The sequence below is a fragment of the Giraffa tippelskirchi genome, chromosome 6 (assembly GCF_054371585.1).
Source record: "Giraffa tippelskirchi isolate mGirTip1 chromosome 6, T2T-mGirTip1v1.2.pri, whole genome shotgun sequence".
NCBI lineage: Eukaryota > Metazoa > Chordata > Mammalia > Artiodactyla > Giraffidae > Giraffa > Giraffa tippelskirchi.
This window is the reverse complement of record NC_137280.1, coordinates 118,691,767-118,717,727: the sequence shown is the minus strand read 5'-3', so window position 1 is coordinate 118,717,727 and position 25,961 is coordinate 118,691,767. Positions and strand designations below refer to the sequence as shown.

Below are 25,961 nucleotides of genomic sequence, written 5' to 3'. Positions count from 1 at the left end.
TCCAGCAGCCGGACTTCTCCCTGGGGTGTTGCAAAGCTCCTCACTCCCCTCAATTACATTGCATTTGCCATGGATTTTTTCCCTTAATTTATTTATTTTTAATTGAAGGATAATTACAATCTTGTGTTGCTTTCTGCCATATATCAACATGGATCAGCCATAAGTGTACACATGTCCCCTCTCTCTTGAGCCTCTCTCTCCCACCTCCCACCTGTGCCATGGACTTATTTTTAAATGCCATATTTTCTCTGAACACCTTGTTTGAGAAGAACAAGGCTTTTCGGCTACATGGGTTTTACAGTGAAATATACCCACTCAGGAAGGATCTGAATGCTCTCCCTTTCTCATCTTTCCATCCATTTTGATCCCTTGGTTCTGGCAACCTCCTACTTAGAAACTGCAAGATTATGCATTTATTCAGTCAATATTTAGTGATAACCTACTGGGTGAAAGGTCCAGGGCTTTTTAAAACAAGCCCAGTCCTGGCCCTCACCAAACTTAAAGACCAGCAGAGAAGTCAGCAAAGTGAAACAAACAAGAAAACATAAACATTATCCAGTTGGTGACTACATTACTCAGGGGTGATGGGATACATGCTCCAAGGGGGAAGCATGGGGTCATGAGACAAACCTGGCTCTGGGGCAGGGAGGTTCTGTGAGAAGGGGATGTTAAGGTGAGAGCTGAAGGATGGCTGGATTCTGGAAAGAAGGCTGAGCACTGAAGAATTGATGCTTTAGAATTGTGGTGCTGGAGAAGACTCTTGAGAGTCCCTTGGACAGCATGGAGATCAAACCAGTCAATCCTAAAGGAAATCAACCCTGAATATGCATTGGGAGGACTGATGGTAAAGCTGAAGCTCCAATACTTTGGCCACCTGATGCGAAGAGCTGAGTCATTGGAAAAGACCCTGATGCTGGGAAAGACTGGGGGCAGGAGGAGAAGGGGACAACAGAGGATGAGATAGTTGAATGGAATCACCGACTCCATGGACATGAATTTGAACAAACTCTGGGAGATGGTGAAGGACAGGGAAGCCTGGTATGCTGCAGTCCATGGGGTCATAAAGAGTTGGACATAACTTAGCAACTGAACAACACCCCAAAATCGACTGGTAGGGAGGAGGGCATTCCCCTAACTGCACTTGAATCTCTCAAGTCAAGGCTGGGCTGGCAGTGGGGTGGGCACACTGCTTTAATTACACTCACTGCAGGATGACGTCCCAGGCTGCAGTTGAAGCAGAGGAGGAGTTTGGGCTATTGGGTAGGGAGAGATGGAGGTGCTTAGAAGAGACTGTTAGCAGTGCAGGTGACACCAAGTACTGGATTCAGGATGTAATTTGGAGGTAAAGTCATACAAACCCATAGGTGGAGTTGGATAGGATGTGGCAGTGAGGACAAAGAGAAGAATAAGGCTGGTTGCAAAGCTGCAGCCTGGATGGATGGCGGTGCCATTGGCAGAGGTGCAGGAGGCTCAGAGGAAGCTGATTTGGAGGCAATAAATGCAAGCACATGCATTGTGTCTTGGACATTTTGAGTTGGAGAAGATATTGGAGAGACAGTTGGATATTTGCATCTGGGCTGGAGACACAAGCCCAGAGATGATGAGTGAAGTCCTGGCCATGGGCGCCTGTGTGTGGGTTGAGGGAGACCAGGCCAGAGTAACCCAGGAAACAGAGCATTTGGAGGTCAGTAAGAGGAGAAGCAGCCAGTAAACAGATAAACCCGACGGGGTGCAGGCGACAACTCACCCGTGATAAATCGTGCCCGTGCTGCCCAGGCTGCAGATGTGGACTGGGAGGAGCCCCCCAGGCACCAGGGGCCTGTCGCTGGGTGATGGATGAAGGCCACTCCCACCCACCCGCCACGCACTGGCAAATGCTTCCCACCACCACCAGGCAGTCCCTGGGGAACAGAGAAAATAGCTGAGCGGGCTCACCATGACAGCCTTTTAAAAGTGACTTTTAAAACTTCTGATAATTGTTGATTAAAAGACCCGTTGCTCCAAAGGGTCTGTTTGTGGTGGAAGAAGAAAAGTCATTTTAGAGGAAATTTCTGGGGAGGTGAAATGTTCCTGCAAATTGTCCAGGCAGCGTTTGCAGCCCCAGGCTTGTATTTCAAAAGCCATTTAGAGCCCCTCAAGAAAGTGCTGCAAGGTAGTCATTTTGAAAAAGGGAAATACTTTCTTGGGGAGGAGAAGGAGAAAATACCAGCTGATGGGCTTGCAGTGGGAGGAGGAGGCGGAGGCCCCCTGTTCACCTTGGGCTTGGGGAAGGGCTAAGGTCTCAGTTTCCTGCACTGCATTCTCGGGCTCCTGCCCCCTGTCGGCACCTCCACCTCCGCACCCTGGCTTTCACTGCTCTCCCATTTGGGACAACCCATTCTCAACACCATCCTTTCCAAAGATAACCCGCTTTGTGGACTCCTGTCTCTAATTGTCTTTTCCCTAATAGCCCTCACTGACCTCCAGTGGCCCATGACCTCTGCATGACCTGTGCATGCTTGTGGATAGGGACCCTCATCCTACTTGCTGTTTTACACATGTCACCAGTTTCCCCTGGCAGGCTGTGTATACACTGAGGGGGCATTCAGGGGGCTGGGCATGGGATAAACTCTGCAAAACCTCAGCGGCTCCTTTCCTCCTTGCTAAGTGGCCCAGGTGCTCTTGGGGAGCTGGTTCTTAACACCTGTCATGTCTCTGTCCTGCACCTTGTTACAATGTCCCATGTGGGGCTATCCAAGAAAATACAGGCAGCGTAAATGAATTGTGTGCGTGTGTGTGTCCTCTCAACTTTACTGTGGTTGTCAAGGTCAGGGCAGCTAGACAGGCTGGCTAGGGGAGAACTGCCCAGCAGCATCACCTGGGATGTTTTTGTTGTTCAGTTGCTCAGTCGCGTCCAACTCTTTGCGACCCCATGGACTGCTGCATGCCAGGCTTCCCCGTCCTTTACCATCTCCCAGAGTTTGCTCAAACTCTTGTCCACTGAGTTGATGGTGCCATCCAGCCATCTCATCCTCTGTCACCCCTTTCTCCTCCTGTCCTCAATCTTTCCCAACATCAGGATCTTCTCCAATGAATCAGCTCTTGGCATCAGGTGGCCAAAGTATTGGAGCTTCAGCTTCAGTATCAGTCCTTCCAATGAACATTCAGGGTTGCTTTTTTTAGGATTGACTGGTTTGATCTCCTTGCAGTCCAAGGGACTCTCAAGTCTTCTCCAGCCTCTCCAGTCTTCTCCACAGTTCGAAAGCATCAATCCTTTGGCTCTCGGCCTTCTTTATAGTCCAACTCTCACATCCATACTTGACTACCAGCAAAACCGTAGCTTTTACTATACAGACCTTTGTCAGTAAAGTGATATCTCTGCTTTATAATATTCTGTCAAGGTTTGTCATGGCTTTTGGGATGAGGTGAGATGATTAAGAGTGTGTATACAGTGATGTTGAAGATGAAACTCCAATGCTTTGGCCACCTCATGCGAAGGGTTGACTCATTGGAAAAGACCCTAATGCTGGGTAGGATTAGGGGCGGGAGGAGAAGGGGACGACAGAGGATGAGATGGTTGGATGGCATCACCGACTCGATGGACATGGGTTTGGGTAGACTCCAGGAGCTGGTGATGGACAGAGAGGCCTGGCGTGCTGCAATTCATGGGGTCGCAAAGAGTCGGAAACGACTGAGCGACTGAACTGAACTGAACTGATACAGTACATAACCAGGGTGGGAGGGGAGAGCTGGTGCCTCCCTGGCCGTGGCACCAAGAGTCTCTGGGTCCCTGTGGGAGCCCAAGACCTGTGTCAGAGCCCTGTGCCTGGGGAGCAGGGGTAGCACTTCTGGGAAGACAGGTCTGCTCACCTGACACGAGCTTGGAGAGGTTATGCGGAGGCCCTGCCTGTGGGTGCCAGTCTCCAGCCCTGGCGGCTCCCTGAGCCCCACTCCTATACCTGGTTTGAGTCGTTTCTCTCCTGCTTTCCCCATGTAAATGCTGGTTTGTGTGATCACTTTGGAAGCTTTCTCTCTAAACCTAGTCTCATTGCTGAGTTGACATAAAGCCATGCCCAGGAACCACACTCATGAGAAGGGTCCATGTGCTCACAGTAACAAAGTCTAGTGTTTTAAAAACTTCCCTCCACACAGTACCCCCATCCCCACCGTGGTCCTCCTCCATCACCTTGGCTCGAGATTGCTGTTATGGGAAAATGGGGTGGCTGGATTAGCTGCATTTTAAAGATCATAACATTATGAACCCCATTTTTAGAATCCCAAAGTGCCTGAATTAAAATAGGCTTTACTTCTTTTCAGCCTGGTGAGGAGAAACCTATGAAGGACCCTGTCTCCTAGATGATGGAAATCCGACAAGCAGTGGTGTGGGGAGCGGGCCTGCGAGTGAGAGGAGATCTCGACAAGGTGAGTTGTGGGGCCGAGGCCGCTGGGCTGCCGCTGGCTTTGGTTCAGCTCGGGCGGTGCTGGGTCTCCGTGTGAAGGAAGGGCTTTGGGGCCAGCACCGTCCTTGGATGACAAGCGTGTACTGGGGAAGAATTTTGGCGCATCTGGGCCTCTGTGGGTGCTCTGGGTCCTGGAGGATGAGTTTCCACAGGTTTTCTGAGAGTCTGTGGGGCAACCACTTTGGGAAGCACGGCACTGCCCTAGGGCTTTGGGGTCAGAGAGGACTGAAGGCCAAGATGTGAGACTCGGTGACGGAAATTGGAAACAAGGTGCCTGGCCCTGGGGAGGACAGGGTTGAGACTGACTCCTAGGAAGGGTGAGAGGAGGAAGGGTCATGAAGGGAACCAAGGAGTCCTGGGCTCAGCGCAGTCTGATCTTTAATGGATCTGGGGACGGGTGCTGTTAACTCCTAAGATTCCTCAAAGTTTTGGCTTTGCGTGGTAATCTGGTGGCAAGGATTTGTTTCCCTGTGGTTGTAAAAGAGGCTTATCTGCTCATCTGAGAGACAGAGAAGAGACATTGGAAAGTGGTTGGGGGCAGGAAGGAGTTGGTGGCAGAAGAGAAGGATGGGGACTAGGGATGGAAAGATGGGTGCACAGGGCAGGATCCTCAGGGGCTCAGGGGTATGTCAGGGTCTTCAGTGCTTGGGAGCCCTATGACTCCCTGAGAGGACCCAGGGACCTCTCCCCTGTGTACCTACCTTCATACACCACGCGTCCATGTGGGTGCCAGGCTTGGCAGTGCCCTTCCCTTGCTCACTGTTGGTTCCCAGGTGGAGATTTAGGCCTCATAGAAAAGACCTCACAGAGATTTAACTCCTGTGAACTTTTGTGTCTCTTTCTGAAACTTCCTCTAGACATCACTTCACTCCATTTCAGAAGGTCCAAGTGGGTACCAGTCCTGAAAGATGCCTTGTGAAAGCTGCCTGTGGCCTGCTGAATGTTCTTTGGGGATGCCCCATCCTATGCTTCCTTCTTGGATATTCCCAGTCAACAGTAGCATTCCAAAGGCTCTGAGAAGTCCTTCAAAACGTATCTGTTCAATGTTCCTTAATCCTGTGTTTTCTAAACTCATTTGACTACAGATCCCTTTTGCTACAGGAAGGCTATTAAAGTCCTGTGCAAGTCTCCTGTTCCCTCTCCACACCTTGGGGCCCTCTGACTACTCTATATTCTCATGCTAACTACCTCATGGACTCACACACTCTCAAATTTCCTCCCATGGTGAAGATTAGGCAGGGAGTTTAGCATCTGATTTAGGGGCAGGCCCACTAGAGCCAGAGCATAGCACATCTGTTCACTCCAACCACTCTGGCAGCCTGAGTTTGCAAACCAATTGCTTCTTGGTTCACACTTTCTGGTTCAGCTGGAGCATTTGGCCCAAAGGTTGCCTGTGTGCTCAACTTCATGGCCAAATGCAGCTCATCTGGGCCCAGGCCACTCCATGGAGAACGGGATGTGAGCAGAAACACTCCATCTGCTGCACCCCTCTCCTCTGCAGCAGCTCAGGACCCAGGCTGTGCTGACTGTCTGGTTTTGCATATATGTTAAAGGGTATTCTTTTATATTTGAAAATCCTTTTGTCAAGGTCCAGGCGCATCTGAGCATGTGACAGAAGCCCCCTGAGCTTGGAGAGAGGAGCAGAGGGACACAGAGAGAAAGCAGGAACCACTCCAGAGGTTGGGGCTCCCTTGATAGGTGTCAGGAATGGCTCAGGGTGGCCACCTTCTCCCACCTTGTCCCTGAAGTCTGCTCAAGATGGGCCCTGCTAACCTGGAGCTGGTTCTAGTGAATGTGAGGTCAGAGTCCTGGACTGTGGGATTTGTAGTTTGTCCCTGGACAAGTACTTGTTCCTCTCACATCTTAGCTTTCTCCACTGATAAAACTTTGTGGTAGACCAGATGCCCTGGGGCTTGTCACGGCTTAGGTGATAAGATTCTACTTGTAAGCTTGACTGTCTATTCATGTGTTTATTCCCAATGTTGCCTTGATTCCTAGTGAGACACATTGGACCCAGTGGTTGTCCTGGAAGGGAAGATTGCATTTCAAGGGCCCCCCATGGAGTGTGGTCTGCTGGGGCTCAGCAGCACACCTTTCCTGCCCCCAGTGCTGGAGTTGGGGCAACTGCAGCTAAGAGTCAGGGTACCACTGGCCAGCCACACTTCTGAGCTGCCCTCTAAGATAGCTCCGTGACTTGACTCCTGTTTGGCATCCTCACAGGGTTATGTCTGCGTTCTTGTCTGTGTCTGCATTGGGGTCTGCTCTGAGCTCAGACATGGCCACAGCCCCCTGGCATTTCTGATACACAGTGTCAGCCTCTCCAAGGCCTTCCCTGGCCTTCAGTTCTGGCTCTCCACTGCCCTGGCCTCTGGCTTGGACAGACCTGACCTGACTCCTGTCAGAGTTGACCCTGGAGTGGCCAGAGCATGTGCAGGGCCTGAATCTGTGTACTTTTGATGACATAGCCCTCCTGCTCAAGGCCACATGCTTACCCATCTCCCAGGGACAGTGTGAGTGGCCCCCTCGGATGATTGATTAGCATCCTGCATTTCCCTCTGCCAAGGTGTCTCAGAAGCACATGAGCAGATGGCTTCTCGGGGAATTCCTCTGGGGAACTAGGCTTCTACAAACCCAACAATGTGGAAATCCAATATTCAAATGAGAGAAGAAGTTAGGATAAAGAATATGCTCTTTTCCCTCCTCTCAGTTAAAACCTGGTTACAGAGCTATGTGTTATGCTGTGCCAAGTCACTTCAGGCATGTCTGACTCTTTACGACCCCATGGACTGTAGCCTGCCAGGCTCCTCTGTCTATGGGATTCTATAGACAAGAATGCTGAAGTGGGCTGCCATTTCCTTCTCCAGGGGATCTTTCCAACCGAGGGATCGAACCTGTGTCTCTTATGTCTCCTGCATTGGCAGGTGGGTTCTTTACCACTGCACCACCTGATCAGAAATAACTTCTTCTCTCCCGGGATTCTTTTCCCTGTAGAAGAGAAAAACAGACCCAGGGCTGCTTCTAGCCTGAACAGGGGAAGGAGCCTCTGAAAGGCTGCTGCTCTGGCATGGAAGTCCAAGGAAGTGGACTTCGATTCAATTGAACAGGCTTTGTGTAAGCATCTACTGTGTGCCAGGCCTGGGCCCGGCTCTGCATGGAATCAGGTCTGATAGCCTATGTCTTTAAAAGCACTTAATATGGATTTGGGTTTTGTCCCCAGCTCTGCTACCTTCTAGCTGTGAGACCTTGGATCAGGGCCTAGGCTGTCTGAGTCTCAGGTTCTCAGCCTGTAAGATGAGATCATAGTGCCTATCTCATAGGATTGTTGAAAGAATTGAATAAGTTAGGGCGTACAAAGCACTTAGCCCTGGCCTGGCTCATAATACATGCTCATTAATCACAGACACTCTCATTAATCACACGGTCCCAGATCCCTTCTGGTGGCAGAAGAGATGTGCCCTGCGTTAGACATGACAAAGCAGAGGCCAAGAAATTCATATGAATTTTCCTAAAATCACTTGGGTTGTTACTAAGAAGGCAGGGCTGGGATTGAGGTCTCTCAGTTCTCTATTAGGGTGTCCTGGCCCTGCTGTGACATGGGGTCCCTCCCCGGGTCTCAGGTCGGTCTAGGAGAAGAGCTTGCTGGCAGGCTCTCTGTCACTCTGCTGTTTGGCAAAGGTTGGGCCATTAAAGCCATCATTCTTATTTTAAGTGTTTTTCTGTTACCTTGAGAAAAGCGTTTGTAGAATTTCAGGAAATTAGAAGAGCTACCCAGATCCACCCCGCAAGCTGGCAAAGACAGTCCCTGCATGGAGGGAGAATTTGGAGCCCCCTTCCCCCTCCCCCTGACCTTCCCCACCCTGCTCCACGCCTGTGTTTTACGGGACCCCTTGCTCTCTAGCATTTGACTTTTCCTGTTCCTTTCTCTGAGGTTCAGTCCCATTAACGTTTATGAGCAAATAAAACTTGGATTGCCGCTTTGAGCCGTGGGATCAGTGTTGACTTGGTGAGGGAGGTCTGATTTAACGTAATCCTCCTCCTTCGACTTTCCGTGACTTCCACTGTGTTCCCCTCCAGGAAGATGAGCAAAAGGAGCAGAAATGGGGTTAAAGCAGAGGTCTCTCCTTCTCTCCCAATCTTGGTGCCATTAGTCCCCTGCTAAGAGTGGGACGACAGCCAGCCACAGTGTTGGAAACACAGGTGTTGCTTTTCTTTTCATTCTTAAGTGAATGTGTATGGATGAGCAAGCCACCCTGGGGGACACTTGAGCTCTGGCATGTGCTGGTGATGCATCAGCTGGTTTCCCACAAAATGAGGTCTCAGGGCAGGACTGGAGGGTGATCATATACATGATCATATACATGAGGATGCCCTATCCTTCTTTGGAACAAGGAATTGAACAACTTAATAAGTATAAAATCCAGTTGAACTAGTGTGTGGTGCCATGAAGACCCCCACGTGTGTACCGAATGTATCGTTTTTGTTTTCTGAAGTGAACAGGGTCCTGTTGGGGGTTTCCCTCCGAGGGAATGGAGGGGCAGTCTTGGTGGGGCTGGGGTGGGGGGTGGGCTGCACCTCGCTCTGGCGGGGGAGGGGCTTGCACTTGGGCTGCGTGATGGAGACTCATCTCCAAGAGAGGCAGCTTATTCCTTCTGGGGCTGCTGATGGGGCTGGGAGCTAGGCTGGAGGAAGGTAATTTCATCATTCCATGTCACTCTTGTCTCAGGGGGCCGAATTAGCTGACTCTCCAACACTAGGGCTTACTTTTGACTTCTTCATTTACGGGCTGATACAGATGCCTGCTAGTGCGTGCCTCAGTTTTTCTGGCACAGCGGGCAAGACTGAGAGGAGCAAACATGATTCTGACATTGAGGATCTCAGAGGTTAGCAGGGAATAAGGGATACATCACAATCCATGATGGTGCTCAGTGGGATGGGGATATGGGCAGAGGAAAGCTGTGGGACAGCCCAAGGGCGAGAAACTCGGGGTAGGTACCCCCCACTGGTTGCAAGGGCTTCACGGAAGAGGTGGGCTGGCTCTTAGAAGATGGATGGGATTTCCACATGTGGAGATGGGTGGGCAAGGCTTCAGGGAAATTCTGTCCAAAACATAGGTGTGTAGACAGAGAGACAGGAGCCACTTAATAAGAGGTACTGGAGGAATGTTCTGAAAGTGACTGGAAAGGTTGAGGCTCTAATGGGTTTTGAAGGTGCTTAGTGGGTATTTATTGAATAACTGTGTGAGTTACTGGCTGAATAAGTGGCTCAGTTGGTAAAGAATCTGCCTGCAATGCAGGAGGCTGGGTTCGATCCCTGGGTGGGGAAGATCCCCTGGAGAAGGAAATGGCAACCCACTCCAAGGAATTCCAAGGAGGGAAGAACTGGGCAGACTACAGTCCATGGGATTGCAGAGTTGAATACGGCTGAGTGACTAACTTTCACTTTTCACTGGCTGAGGCTTCACTCAGCTGACATTCCTTACTGAGTGACTGCAATGTGCTGAACACTCTGCTAGGGGGTGGATGTGCAACTGTGAGCAAAACAGATATGTGGCACTCCCTCTGGCATGGGAAGACAGTAAACAAATAAATAAACCACAAAAGTATTACATATAGTGTGTTAGGAAGAGGTAAGTGGGAGGGGGGAAGAAGGAGTAGAGAGTGGGGACCCCAGCGGGGGGTGTGTGTGTGTGTGTTTGGGGAAGGTTGTAATTTTGACCAGGGTTGCAAAGGAGGCCTCTTTGAAGATGACATTTTAGTAATGTGAGAGGGATGTGAGGAGTCAGCCAGGGGGATATTTGGGAGAGAGCATTCCAGGCATCAGAACCCGGGGCAGGAGAGCTGATGTGTGAGGAGCAGCAGGAGGCCCCTGTGGCCACAGCAGGGTGGGTGGGGGACAGTGGTAGGAGAGAAGATCAGAGAGTCACTGCGGGCCTTGAGGCCAGAGCAGAGCTTTGGACCTCAGCCTCAGTGATGTGGGGGCCTCCGGGGGACTTGGAGTGGAGGAGAGAGGTGAAGTGACTGCTGTTTTGAAAGTGTCATTCTGTGTGTTGTGTGCAAACCTGACCGTAACAACCTCCCTGGGGGCAGGGAGACCATTTGGGAGGCTGCTGCAGCCCCAGGTGGGAGGTGATGGTGACCTGGGCTGGGATGGTGTCTGGGAGATGGTGGCAAGTAGCTCTGTTCTTGACATGGACAATTTCTTAACAGACTGAGTGTGGGTGTGAGAGACAGGAAGACTCCAAGGTGAAGCCGCAGTTTCAGTCTCAGTGATTGGGTTTGAGAAGGCTGTGGGTGGAGCAGGTTGGGGTTGGATCAGGAGATGGTTTAGGCATGACAAACTCGAGATGTCTGTGGACATCTGCATGGAGATGTGCGAGAGAGTTCTGGAGAGAGACTGCGCTGGAGATATAAATTTAGGAGCCGTTGGCTTGTAGATAGTGTTAAAGCCACAAGACGAAATGAGATCACCGAGGGGTTGATGGCGTATAATGACAACCAGGGTTAATGTTTTGTTGAGCTTTAAGTGCCAGGCATTCTATTAAGCACTTTCCACAATCCCTCTCTTTGTCTCCATCAGAACCTGATGAAGTGGTAGCTGTTATTTCTCCCATTTTACAGAAAATGAACCCAAGGGTCAGAGGCATTAAGTAAAATATTCAAGATCACACAGCTACTAAAGGTCAGAGCCAGAACTTGCATGTTGGTCCTTCTGACTCTAAATTTTTAATCAGTGAGCTTACTGACTGAATTATGGGCCTAATTCTGCACAGAGTAGGGAATCCACTAAGGTGTTGAGCAGAGAAACGATTCAGAGGGGTGTGTTAGGAAGAGGCCTGTGGAATCTAGGGGCTCATGAAGACTGTGCCAGGGAGGGGGAGAGAGAGACCAGAGGCAAGGGATACAGAGAAGGTTTGGACCACCCAGTGGGGGTTGGAAATGGGCCTTGAAGAAGGGATTTCCTGAGAAGTGTAGAACCAAATTGTAATGAACTAAGTGTTATGAACTCAGTGTTATGAACTGTTTGTGTCCCCGTGAAATTCACATTTTGAAACCCTAACACTCTCTGGACTGTATTTGGAGATGGGGCCTCCAAGGAGGTAGTTAATGTTAAATGGAGTCATAAGGGTGGGGTCCTGGTCTGATAGGATTAGTATCCTTATTGGGAGGGACTCTGGAGAGCTCTTGCTGTCTGTGTACACACACTGAGGAAAGGCCCATGGAGGACACAACCAGGCGAGGCCATCTGCAAGTCAGGAAAAAACCAAATCACCAGAGCCTTAATCTTGAACTTCTGGCCTCCAGAGCTGTGGGAAGTAAAGGTCTCTGGCAAAGTCACCCAGTCTGGTGTGTTACGATGGTGGACTAGTACACCCAAGCTCTCTGGGATTCTGCTTTTTTCAGACCTGTGTCTTCTTGCCAGGCTACAAGGCTCAGTCATTTGGAAACAGGTCTCTTAAGGAACTTCTATCCCCTCCACTCTAAACATTTCTGAATGGACCAGAGGAGTCATTGAACAATTATCTAGTGATTAGCTTCTTGCAGAATCCAGAGAGTTGTTGGAAGAAAATTGGTAAATTCTTTTCATTCTTAATAAAACCTAACATTATCTTGCTAATGCCTGATATTAAGAGTTCAAAGTCATCTCTATACCATTGATCTTCAAAGGAAGATATTTCCTAATTTATTTAACAAGGCCTGAAAAAATGAGAGTGAGGTTCCTTTCAGATGGGAATTTTATTTCAATTTTGTTAAAATCTCTTAAGCATTCTTGTAGAAAAAGTGAAAGTGTTGTAGTTTCTTTTGTTTTTTTTCATTTGAAAACATGAGAATGTGGGTGTAACAGTGTAACATACGCTCAGTTCAACTCTTTGTGAACCCATGGACTGTAGCCCGCCAGGCTCCTCTGTCTATGGGATTCTCCAGGCAAGAGTACTGGAGTGGGTTGCCATGTCCTCCTCCAAGGGATCTTTCTGTTCCAGGGATCGAACCTGTATCTCTTATGTCTCCTGCATTGGCAAGCAGGTTCTTTACCACTGAGCTACCAGGGAACCCAGTAGTGTGGAGGAGGAATGCAAACAAATAATAAGAAAGATGCTCTTATAACACTATTATTACTGTTGAGAAAAAGGAAAATCATTCCAAGTACTGAAAAGTCCGAAGATGACATAATTTCATTTTCTTCTCTAAAAGCTTTAAAAGGCTCTGCCTGTTGATCCTATCTCTTGCATCCAGTGAGGTCGTGTCACTCCTCAATGGACTGGGGGGTTCACTGTTGCAGGAAGATCAGTCCAGGTATCCAGACACATGGCTTAAACAGAAAGATGGGAGCACCAGGGGACTAAAACCTTTCTCCACAGAAATGCATAGGCAAGGAGACCCTTCGCTGAACCAGGAGGAGGGATGGGACAGCATCACTCCACCCCCAGAGCGGAGGACAGCAGAGCCTGGGGGTCCCAATTCAGCTTCCATTCCCTTCCCAGAACACTGTAAAAAAAGTCAAAAGGATATGGCTGTGAAGAAAGTGCAACATATGTTTAGAAATACCAACAGAGGGAAACATCTGAGGAGTAAGAAAAGCTTTGCCAGCTTTTACTACAAACGGGGGAAACAGTAGATCCCAGCCCTAGGTAAACAGACTTCCCCTTTTCTGAAACTTCTGTAGCCTGGGAGGTCAGTTTCAATTTCCCCGTCCACTGCACTGGACTTTTAGACAAGGCATCGTGGCTGCCTGTGGACTGAAAACACAAGACTATAATCCAGGGCCTAATCCCAGCTATAAAATCACCCCCATGCCAACAAATGACGTGATGGTAACTGATATCCTACAACTGGAAATTTCACAGTATTCCAGATGAGTGTTTTGGAACGAGAAATAAACTTGTGTCACGACTGACTTTCTCCCACTTCTGGTTCTTGGCTTCCATCGAATCACTGGGTTCAGTGACAGCTTGCACTCCCCTGAGCATTCTGAGCCCACCGAGGGGGGGGGGGTCGGGACCCCCCCTCCACCCAGAGGAGACAAGCACCCTCGTTTCCACAGGAGGCAGAGAGGCTCTGTGTCATCAGCCTCTTGGGAAGCGGAAGTTTCTCAGATCTTAATGTTTTCTCTCCTATTCCTGAGAAAATGCTCTCTCCATAAAAATGAGTTGTCAGCTGCTCTTGAGGCCCTCTGAATTGATTTTGGCTCTGTCCATTACAGGTAGCTTCTGTGTGAAGAAACCGTATAAATCTTACTCAGTCAGGGAGTGTTTAAAATGGCAAATTTCAGAGTAAAGGCTTAACAAAAACCATAAATAAAACTTCAGAAGTAATGGAAGTGTTTATAAGCATCTGTGGAATTCCGCACAAGAACAACAAGCGTGGTTCGAGTGCCGAGAGATTGACTGAGGTGCTGTGTTTGCTGGGAGAGAGAGAAGATCCATCTTTATCTGGCCTCTGCTCAGCGAGGCTGGACTTGGAGAAGCACAGGTGGGGGCAGGGCTCCGTGGCTGGTGCATGAGAAGGACTTCATCACCGTCAAGGACTGGGGCGAGTCTGGGCTGGGGAGGCTGCCAGCAGGAGAGGAGCTTGCCCAGGACCAGGCCTCGGGTCCCAGGCATCCAGGCCTACTGTGTGCATGAATGGTGGGAAGCTACCACCATCACAGTGATCGTATAATCTCAGCAACAGGCGATGCGCCGTGGCCAGTTTTCTAGCTAAGGAGACCGAAGCAAAGAGGGGCCTGTGGCATGTCCAAGTCCTAGAGCAAGCCATGGTCGGAAGTTGGAGCAGAGCCTGTGGTTCCCAGTGCCTGGCCCTGGTGGTCCCAGGCCTGTGTTCTCCCTGCCAGCTTCCTTCCTCTCCATCTTTTTTTCTTTTTTTAATTGGAATATAGTTGCTTTACAGTGTCATGTTAGTTTCTTCTTCACAGCAAAGTGAATCAGCCACAAGTATACATATATCCTCTCTTGCTTGGGTTTCCTTCCGATTTAGGTCACCAGAGAGAATAAAGTAGCTCTCCCTATGCTGTACAGTGGGTTCTCTGTATTGATATATCTATTCTATATGTCGATAGTGTATTTTATGTCAATAGTGTATATATGTCAATCTCACTCTCTCAGTCTGCCCCATCCCCCCGACTATTCCCCTTGGCATCCATACATTTGTTCTCTACATCTGTGTCTCTCTTTCTCTTTCACGAGTAAGTTCATTTATAACATTTTTCTGGATTCCACATACATGCATTAATGTACAATATTTGTTTTTTCTCTGAATTTCTTCACTCGATGACAATCTCAAGATCCGTCCACGTCCCTGCAAATGGCACAATTTTATTCCTTTTTATGGTTGAGTAGTATTCCATTGTATATATGTACCATATCTTCTTTATCCATTGCTCTGTTGATGGACATTTAGGTTGCTTCCATGTCTTGGCTACTGTAAATAGTGCTGCAATGAACATTGGGGTGCATGTCATTTTGAATTACTGTTTTTTGGGGTTTTTTTTCTGAGCATATGCCCGGGAGTGGAATTGCTCAGTCATGATAGTTCTATTTTTAGTTTTTTAAGGAATCTCCAACTGTTATCCATAGTGGCTGTACCAATTTACATTCCCACCAACAATGTAGGAGGGTTTTCTTTCTTCTTCTCCATCTTAACTCCCTCTTTCCATCAGACAGGAATTGCATGCTCTCACTCCAGGACCTGGGCTGGGTGTGGGCATTGTGGGAAAAGACATCAGTGTATAAGGGTTTTTACTTCCCCTCCCCTGGAAGGCCCTGTGTTCCCTCTGCTGAGAGCTGTACACAGAGAAGACAGCATGCGGAGCAAAGCCACAGTCGCTATCACTCATTCATTCATTCATTCATTCAGTAAGCATCTATTAAGCACCAACTATGTTCTAGGTTTTATTCTAGGTGCTAAGTACATAATAAGTGTTTGGCATAAGGGAAGAGTTCTAAGGGTAACCCAACAGGCCTGAGATGGCTCTTGAGGAATGGTGTGGGTGGAGCCTTCTGAGGGAAGGTAGGGCTGTGCTGGACCCTGAAAGAAGGTGGGGTTGGGGAGGACAGGTGGCTTCTGGGTGGGAAGACAGAATAAGCAAAGGCCTGGGGGGCTGAGTGTGGGGAATTGTGTAGATTTGGGTCAGCCAAGCGAGTAGCAGGTGGACCACTCCTGGCAGTGTCTTATGGGGGATGGGCTGAGTTTTGCTCTCGAAGTTTTGCCTTCGAAGCTTGTAGCTCTCGGGGTTGGACCCCAGCCTGAGGTATTTGGGCTCCATCCAGGAGCCGGAACACAGGCCTCCTGTGCTGGGAGTAGGTGTGTGCTAGGAGGGCAGCTTCTCTTTCTTCCCAGTTTTTCTCATCTTCCTCCCTTCTCCAGGGCCAGCATAGGTCCCTGCTCCTCCAGAAAACCGTTCCCTTGTAAGCCTCTGATCCTTGACAACCTTCAGTTCTCTACTGGGCAGATTTGACTGTGACCTTGTCCATGTTTACCGCTTGTCCTGGTGTCCATCTTGTTTCTCTAGACACTCTGGATTCTCTGAGGGCAGTCTTCCGGGTCCCAGAACCGCCAGCACAGGCCTGGACACATGCTGAATGTTGCCAGGTGACACAGAGATACCCGGTTAAATTAGAATTTCAAATAATAAATAATACACCCACACAAATATGTCCCAGTTATTGCATGGGCTATTGCATGTCATGTCTGGAACATAATTATACTAAAGAATTATTTATTGTTCACCTTTCATTCAAATTTAATTGGGTGTCTTTTTTTTCTTTTTAAACAAAATCTGGCAACCCTATGCTAAAAGGCTTGCTGATTGGTTATTGAAACTCAAGGGTTTATTGGTTCCTGGGATATGCAAGTTTTAGGAATTAGACTCATCTAGAAGTTTAGAAGAAAACAGGTTATGAAGCTGAGCTGTGCATCAGCCTGCTCAGATTGGAATTCCATTTTTTCTCACTAACTAAGTGGTCTTGAGCAAATTACTTCCTTCTCAGTTTTCTTATCTGTGAAGGGGGAAAGGTGATAGTCCCAACCTCATGAGTGAGGAATGAATGAAATAGTGCCTGGAAAGTGCTAGCACAGACCTGGCCCTGGGTCTCAGGAGAGTGGTGGTCACTGTTATGGTTGTCATCACAATTCCAGATACTTTGTAACTGCCCCCAGGAGGTCCTTTGCTCCCTCCCCTCCTGTCTCTCTGTCCCAACGCTGGCCTCTCTGGGGAACACCCTTGTACTCTGAGCCCCACCCATTGTGTTTTCTAAGTGAAACACTCTAGACTTGCTGAGACCCACTGAGCCTCCACCCCTCTGCCTCCACCCAGCGCAGCTGAGTTATGCCCACTGACAGGGCTTGGGGAGCAAATCCCTTGTAGACTTTCTAACAGGACACAGATCATTACAGATGGGACTCAGGTTTTACAAAATAGTTTAGGACGTAGATAAATTAGATCATGAAAAGTGCATAAGGGACATCAATTATGCAGGAGCCAGAAGAATAATTATAAAGTGATCTGGCCTCAGTTTTGGCCCGTGAAACATTTAACTGTGGCCATTAAAGTAGAAAACATCCCTTTGCTCCCTACTTCAGGGAAGTGGGGTGGTTGAGGATGTGGTTGAGGATGGTGGTTGTAAGACAGGTGATGACCACCTTTGTGGGCATCTGTGGATACAAGGCCACCTGGGAGGCACAGAGCACTGGGACTGGGCTCTTGGGGTGGAGAAGAGTCCCAGGGGGCCCTGGGAGCAAAGGGGGCCAGCGAGGGCTCAGCAGAGGCTCTGCCTGCTCTCTTCACCCAGAGCACAAAAGTGCACACCAGAATATCATGGGAGAGTCTTTAGACAACGCGACTCCTGGGTCCTCAAAAACCCCCCAAAGAAGTCATGCTTGTCTTGCTTCCTTCGCAGCAGCAGCACAGACCTGGCCCTCAGTGGGCTGGCATCTGCAAATTGCCCCTGACCTAATGCTGCCAGTGAACATGGGAGTCTAAGGAAACTGGCAGGTGATGGTGGCCATGTGGACAAATGGTGCATGTTGGCTTCCTCCAGGAAGCTTCAGCTGCCTGGCTGGTCCCAGGCCTGGACATGATTTCTGTCTCTAACAGAACCCAGACCTTACTCTGAGCCACCCACATGGGCTTCCATAAGGGTCTCTCTGCTCTACCTGGAGGATGTGCTGTGCTTCTGGAAAGCAGGCACCTTCTTCCTCCTTCTCTCGCTCCTGTGGGCTTTGGACTGGGCACGTGGTGCTCCAGCTGAGGCTGGATGGCTGGGGGTGGGTGTTAGTTACCAGCTAAAGGGTCATCGCACACACTCCTGGACACTCCTTCCCTGTGGAGTGTCACTCTTGGCCTAGGCATCTCTTGGAATCAGGGTGTGTTTCTACCTGCAGTTCTTGTTTTTGCTTTAGGTCCCCTGTTACTGGAGCTCAGCTACCAACAGCCATCGAGAAGAAGAGGCAGGTGGCATGGCTGCAGGAGTGCAGGCCTCAGAGGGGAGGGCTGAGTGGGGTGTACAGTAAGTGTACTGTGGGACCCAGGGGCTTTGTGAAGGGAGGCAGAGGGGGAGGTGGGTGAGCTTGGTGCCAGGGAAGATCCAGTCCTGTTGGAGGTCAGAGGTGAAGTAGCATGTTCCTCATCAGCTGGGTTCTCATCACCCTCCTGGCCCTGGTCCCCTGGGCCACTAATCCTTCCTCCCAAAGTCACCATTTGGCTGAATTCTTGTTTCTGCCCTGCTGTTAGTCAAGATGAAAAGTTTTTCCTTGGAGTGGAAAAAGCAATGATATGACCTCCTTGTTAATACTGGAGGCTTGGGATTCTGGCAGATATAGGATTGTATCCCTCTCTGCCGTTTACAAGCTGGGCAACCTGGGGTAAGTTACTTAACCTCTCTAGGCCTCAGGCTTCTTACCTTCAGAATAGGGGTAACAATGATGTCTCTCACACCCTGCATATAAAGTGAATTCTCTGATGTGTACAGGTCAAGGAAGGATGTGTTCTCTCCGGAATGGAGAGTTGAGTGTGGGACTTTTAGCCTTGCCTGGCCTTTTAGAGGTTGGAATTTGGGGGCAAGGACTTGGTCTTCCTGGTCTTGGTTTATACCTCCACAAAATTGACTTAGTTTGTGGTCAGATTAGCCATAAATATCAGCAAGCCAACTTTTCAAAGGCTGAAGCCATTTGTTACCAGAGTATGCCCTATTCATCTACTTTAAGTTTGCATTAGTGGACCATTAGTATTATTAATGACAATAGCTAACATTTATCTAAAATTCCTCATGGTGCGAAGTCTGGGCTAAATGCTCTGTATGTGCTTTCCCACCTAACCTCTCAACTCAGTAGATGATGAAGCTGAGACTTAGAAATATTAAGGGATGTGCCCAAGGTCACAGAACTAGTGAGTGGTGGAGGCGGGGTTGAACCCCAGCAGTCTGACTTCAGAGCAGAGAAGTAACAGGCAGGTCTGCATGGGAGCAGCTTTCCAAAGTCCTATGTGTGAGCCCACCAATCCAGAATAAGGCAAACTGTGGAGGTGGGGGTGGGAGGGAATTTCTGCTGTTTCTTATAAACCTGTTAAAAGGAGCCACATGAAGGTGATTTCATTTTCTCTCGGATTCCAACACTAGTCAAGTTGTGGTAATTTCCCTTGAACTAAAGACCATTCTGCAGAGAGAAATGCTTCTTCTTACCTCTTAAAGATGCTTGCATGCTGAAAAGGACAAGGCAGCCAGGCACACATACGAGGGGAAGGGCTCAAGGCTGGCTCAGCCATTTTGTGAGCTGACGGCTGGAAAAAGGATTTGGATTTTGCTTCTCAGGCATTTTGCACACAGCAGAAGGAAGGTTTAAAAGATATTGCCTAGAGTTTAGACTAGGCAGAAGATTCCACCATGATGAAGGAGGGCCCTTCAAGAGGGCCCTTGAAGGTGTATGTCTATGTGGCTGGGGCTGGGCTGTTTGGGTGTTCATTGGAAGGACTGATGTTGAAGCTGAAATACCAATACTTTGGCCACCTCATGCGAAGAGTTGACTCATTGGAAAAGACCCTAATGCTGGGAAGGATTCGGGGCAGGAGGAGAAGGGGACGACAGAGGATGAGATGGTTGGATGGCATCACCGACTCAATGGACATGGGTTTGGGTAAACTCCGGGAGTTGGTGACGGACAGGGAGGCCTGGTGCGCTGTGATTCATGGGGTCGCAAAGAGTCGGACACTACTGAGCAACTGAACTGAATTGAAGGCTAATTTATTGCCCAACCACCATGCCTTTGATTGAAAGATGATATTAATATTTGCACGGGGGTGATAGCATGAGACAGGAATGTCTTTGGGTACAACTGTAGATTGTGTTCCTATTTACTTATTAAAGTGGCCCCTTCTGGCCTGTGAGGAGCTGGACCCTGTTTGTCTGATTTGAGTTGCGCCCACATTTAGAAGTTGTGTGAGAAATCACTTAACTGTGTTGAGCTCAGGGAAGAGAAGCAATCTTGGAAGAGGAAAGCCACTGAGCTCCTTGGAAGGCCAGAGGGCTGCAAAGCCAAGAGAATGTGGGAATTTCTACACTAGGCTTCTTCCACCTAAAGGGAGATCCTAGAGTTTGGGAATCACATCTTAAACTCTACATTTGGAGTCTTTTGTGTGTTGGTGGCCTTACTGAGAACTGGTGGTGCAAGCAATAATTGTAGTTCTCGCAGGAGGGAGTGCCCTGCATCCCTGAAACCTCCCCCAGCTACCCGGCAGTGACATGGCACAGGGCTCCCCCCCTCCCAGAGGCAACATGAGGGCCTGATGCCCAGCTCACTTCAGGCTCCCTGGGTGTGCTCATCATGACTGCGCCTGGGATGAGAACTCAGGCAAATTGCCATCGTTTCCGAGGGTGACAGGCAGGGGCGGAGGGCTGTGGCGTGGGCACCTGTTCGTTGTTGTGTATGACCACAGTGTTAACCCTCTTTAGCCTGTTCTGGGTCTTTGGTTGTGTGAAGCTGTGTGTAAATGACACAGCGAGTTTAACAGAATGTGTTTACCGCTGGCTCTCCTGGCTTGTACCTTGCAGATTTGCACTAGAGAGGGAGTAAAGCTTATCCTTCTGTCCCACATTGAAAGCTCACAGGGAAGTGTCATATTGGCCCATCCTGGCCCACCATGGAGGGCAGGGTGGGTACCTAAGAGGGGCCTAGCTTAGATCAGAGCTCTAATTCCAGCCATTTGCCGTAGCTGCAAGTAGCGGAAAGGCAGAACATGACTGCACCACTTCTAGGCACGTGATTGTGGGTGGGGTGGTGGGGGTGGGGTGGGGTGGAGGGTGATTCCTTGCAGGAGGGTGCCTTCTCCAGAAGAGGGGAAGATGTGGCAGAAAAAACTTTGATGAGCAGCACACATTTAACCAACAGCTGCAGGGGTAGAGTTGTCAGTCTGCTGGTTTGATTGAAGGGACAGTCTCTGATTTAAATGTGTATTTCTTGATTTTCAGTGAGATTTGTTGGCCACTCATATTTGTGAATCGTCTGTCCATGGTCTCCGCCCATTTTGTGGTAGCTGTTGCTGAATGTTTCAGAGGAGTGGGGATGGAGTATGAATCTGAATTTGCTATTTTCCACCACCTTTAGTAGGTAACTGTGTTGACAGTATTTACTCTTGCCTAGAAAAAAAGACAAGCTGAGTCTTCAGGAAACCACTGTGGAAATCCAAGCAAAATGCTCTCTCCTTAATCAGATTTCTTGTACTATGAGTGGTCATTAAATATTTTATGTGAGAATTGTAATTACTGATTAGGGCCAATATCAATAGCCTCGGATAATCAGTGTATAACACTAATTAGAAGGTACTGAGTAGCTCCTAGCGACTTGTCTATAGCAATATGGGAATTGCTGTAATTGTTGGCAAGCTGAGCCCGGATGTGGTCATGCTGGCTGAGGGTGGCATATGTGTATCTTTGTGTCAAATGTGCTTGGATGGGCAGGGTAAATGCAGTGTGGCAGGAATCGCTCTGCTGGTCGGAGGGCTCCCTTCAGGTGAGCTGACCTGCCTGGCGAGCAGCATGGTAGGCCGTACTGCGCCGTCCATCTCCAGTCATGTGGTGTCTGGGTTAACAAGGTCTTGCTCTGAATGGTGGAAGTTTCCAACCTGAGAGGTGGGATGTCTGATCACTGCCTCACTCATCTATCTGCCTGTGTATGTGTCCCTCAAGCTTCTCTTACCCCTTCCAGCTCTCTCTCTCTCTCTCACACACACACAGGTTAAGCATTACTGGCTGTGTTTGTCTGGAACCTTGTGAGCGTTTTGTTCAACCTCTAGTGGGACAGCAGAAGAGGCTGCCATGGGAGTTAATGGCTGCAATGTGTCTGGATCACATCAGCATCCCAACTCTGGTAGACAACGTGGGAGGAGAGAAGGGCTTTGGTCCTGGGACCCCCATGTCTCAGTGGGAGTCACACAGAGTTAATCCCTTCTGAGAGGCTTCCTCAGCCGTTGGGCAGTGCTTCCTTGCTCCCTGGGAAGTGGGCTAGAAATCACCACCAGGGACCAATGGAGAGGGCTAAGAGTGTGCAGGAAACCACAGAAAGAGGGGTGGGGCTCTGCTTATGCTGCCCATAGAAGTCTACTCATGTTGGCACCTTAGTGGGGGAACCAGCTTAGGGATCAGAATCCCAGCCTCACTTCCCACCACTTCTGGGAAAGTCATGTCATGCCACTGAGCCACTGTTCCCGCTTCTGTAAATAGAGGATAATGATACATACCGTGTGTGTGTGTGTGTGTGTGTGTGTGTGTGTGTGTGTGTGTGTTAGTCACTCAGTAGTGTTCGACTCTTTGTGACTCCATGGAGTATAGCCTGCCAGGCTCCTCTGTCCATGGAATTCTTCGGGCAGAATCCTGGAGTGGGCAGCCATCGCCTTCTCCAGGAGCTCTTCCTGACCTGGGGATGGAACCCGGCTCTCCTGCACTGCAGGCAGATTCTTTACCATCTGAGCCACCAGGGAAGCCCCAGTGCCCACCTGGTGGCTGGTCATTTTAGAGGTGGTGCAGCCTCCACAGCCACTTGGATGGCCTGACTCCCTGTCTACACCTCTCCCCAGCTGTACAGCTACAGTCAAGTTATTTAACCTCTGAGTCTCTGCTTCCCAACATGTGAAATGAGGATAATAACAGGACCTACCCCACTGGATTACTCAGAGAATTAAGTGAATTATAAGGAATTTAGAAAAGTAGCTGCTACACAAGTACTTGTTAAGTATAATAAAAAAAAAAGTTGCATAAATTGCCTGAGATATGCCAGGCAGCGCTAACCAAGTGTGCTTAAGACACCCACTGTGCTAAGTGCCAGGGACACAGATGAGAGGGAGCCAGATGGGGTCCCCCTTCTAGTCTAGGGGAGACACAGGGGAACAATCAGTGAGCCAGATCATGGCATGTGGTGGTTCATGCCATGAAGAAAAGGAAAGCAGGGTAAGGCAGTGAGAATGACAGGAAGGGGGGGAAGATTATTTTAGGTTGTTGGGCCCACATCTGAGTGGATACTTTAGTGAAAGTGGAGAGTGAGTTATGGGATGAGGCAAAGGGAAAAGCAGGCAGAGACCCTTCGCTGAGGCCATGGCTTCTCTGTCCCTGTCTCTGTGCATCCCTTCCGAGGCTCGTGCACACTCCTGTCCATCTCCGTCATCCCTTCCTGCCTTCCCTCCCCGTTGCTGGTGCTTGCCACCCTTTGTTGGCAAACTGACCTCAGGCTGCTGGAGCTCCTTTCCCTCCACAAGGACAGCAGAAGATCCCTGGGAATTTTCATGCTCCACAGCTCCTTGGAGGAAGCCTTTAACCAGTGACTGCTGGGTGCTGGAATGTACCGCCAGTCACTTTGTCCTTGAGGGGAGTTTCCCAGATTCCCTGGAGGTAGTGCGTCAGGCCACTGAGTGTGGGACTTCATAGATGGTGCTCGATCGCCTGGCTTCCTCCGCTCCTGATCCTTATGGTTCACTTCCTTACCGGCTTTGTGGGAATGCTCCCCTCATAAATCCCTTTCATGTGAACCTCCTCTCAGCTTCTGCTTCTGGGAAACCTAAATCAGACTCTGAGTCAGAAACGAGTATGATGTGTTGAAGGCATAACGAGAGACAGGTAGAGTGGGGAGAGGTTGAGAGGAGGAGAGGCTGCAGAGGTAGGCAGGGTTGGATCATTTGGGGACTTGTCTGTGATAGATTTGCATTTTCTCCAAGCAGAATAGGAAGTTATTTGAAGTTTCTGGGTAGGGGAGTAACATTATACAATTTATTTTATAAGAAAACATCTCTCTGACTACTGTGTAGAAGATAAACCATTGGGGGCCAAGAATGGGAGCAGGGAGACCAGTTAGGGGGCTCTGGTAGGTCCCCCAGGAGAAGGATGATGGCTTTGAACTGGGAGGGCAGCCAATGGGAGGGATTTGGGATTTGTTCTGAGGATGGGCTACAGTTCACGGGGTCACATAGACTCAGACACGACTGAGCAACTAACACACTGTGGATTGGTAGGTGATTGGCCACTATTAATGTTTAGACACGTGGATTCAGGTTTATAGTTTGCCCAGAGTCGTAGCAAGTCTAAGAGTTCAAACTGGGGATAAGGGCTGGTGGGAGTCCCACCACAGACATGAGACTCAGACACCTCTCCTTCCTCTGGACCTAAGAGCCCCCGTAGGAGCCTTTCCAGTGTCACTGTGTAGCTTGTCCCAGCTGCTGGGCCTCTTCTCTGCTGCTGGGCCGTGCCCTTGACCCTGATAGAGGGGGCCTACAGGAAGAGTCCCACGCAGGAGGGTGAGGTCTCAGGGAGACCCCTGGGCCTGGCTCCTGGCCTCGGATCCAGAGGAATAAGAGATGGGAGTGCACAGGCCTTTCTGAGGCCTGTTCAGAGGTCCTTAAAGGACGTTTTGTTGAGAGCTTGCCTGAAGTGTGAAAGGCCAAAGGGCCCCTGCTGAGAAACTGGCTGTCTTGTGAGACAGAGCCCACTGTAACCGTGATCAGGTTGTGTTGGAATGCATTTTACTTCTGTGAGTTAAGACATCATTTCTTCAGAAAGAAAGGACATTGTTATATATATAGGTATGAAGCCTCTGGAATATTAAAATGCATAGGTTTGACTTTCAGACTCCCAGGGGGTCAGGTCTTTAGAGATACAGACTCCTTTCTGCATGAGATATAAGGTTCATGGTGAGCTTTATGTGGGTGCTGGGCTTTCTTTGAGAAGCCTTTCTCCCCTGGCTATATTACTTTTCATAATCTGAATATGAAATAGAATGCTTCAGGAGACTGGAACCAGGCAGGATCTGTGGTCTGATCCCCAGGGCATATCTGGTGGGCCAGTGGGGAGAGTCTTTGTTCCTCGGTGCCATTCCTCAAAGTCCCTCAGTGACCCCATGAACCCCCGGAACTAGGAAACCTCACCTCTAGAGCCCTAGGACCCATTGACCAGCTGAGATCCCATTTCCCTGGAAGTAGACAGTGGTGTCTGGGGAAATTTGATCTGTCCTTGGGAACTTTTAATATTAAAATATCCAGATCTTCAACTGGAAATTCCATTTCTTAGTGTCTATTCTAGAAACATTGTCCTAATGTGTGCAAAGAGACATTCAAGGGACTGTTCATTCCAGCTTATTTTTTTTTACAGTGACAAAATCGAAACAAACTTAAATGTCCTGAATGTTAATGAAACTGTGAAATAGTCCTAATAGACCTGCTTTTAAAGGTTAAAAATCCTTTGGCTAGTTATGCGGGTAGTATTACATAATTTACGCTCCCCCAAGTTTTATTGCTAAGTGAAAAAAGTAACTAGCAGAACAATTTGTATAACAAGCTCCCAGGTATGTTAGTTCAGTTCAGTCACTCAGTTGTGTCTGACTCTGCGACCCCATGGACTGCAGCACGCCAGGCTTCCCTGTCCTTCACCAGCTCTCGGAGCTTGCTCAAACTCATGTCCATTGAGTCGGTGATGCCATCCAACCATCTCATCCTCTGTTGTCCCCTTCTCCTCATGTCTTCAGTCTTTCCCAGCATCAGGGTCTTTTTCAATGTATCAGTTCTTCGCATCAGGTGGGCTCCCCCCACCCCTGTAAATGATAACTTTATTTTTCTACATATATGAAAATCTACAAAACAAACTGAAAACAGTGATTATCTGGGGAGTGCACTGGGATTGGCATCCTTAAGGGGGACTTAAGGGGAACTGAGTTTCATACTTAACAGCTGGAGTGTTTTAAAAATGAGAATATTTTTCAAAACTACTTGTATAAATAAGAAGGTTAAGATAGGACATAAAGTAATGGATGCTTAGTACAAAAGCTTTGTTACATACAGAGCAAAGTCACCCTACGTTCCACTGTTAGCATCATGGCGCGTTTTCTTCCAGTCCATTTTTTCCTTATGCATTTTTGCACAGTAATAGCATACTATATAGAAATCATTTTGTACCCTGCTTTTTCCTCTTAATGTTTTTGTCATAAACACTTTCTGTACTGTTTCAGACTCTCCATAAATATCTTTAATAGCTGCGTAATTTTCCATTGTGTGTATTTAGCC

At 48.9% G+C, this 25,961-nt stretch overlaps 1 protein-coding gene across 2 annotated transcripts in view; it reads left to right on the top strand.

The window, feature by feature from the left end:
• Window positions 1-25,961, top strand: part of FSTL4 (follistatin like 4) — a 695,167-nt gene that overhangs the window by 87,380 nt on the left and 581,826 nt on the right. For both annotated transcript variants that reach the window (XM_081502830.1, XM_081502827.1), the window contains one exon: window positions 4,297-4,401. The gene's annotated coding sequence lies outside the window, so the exon portion shown is untranslated. The remainder of the gene's footprint in view (window positions 1-4,296; window positions 4,402-25,961) is intronic.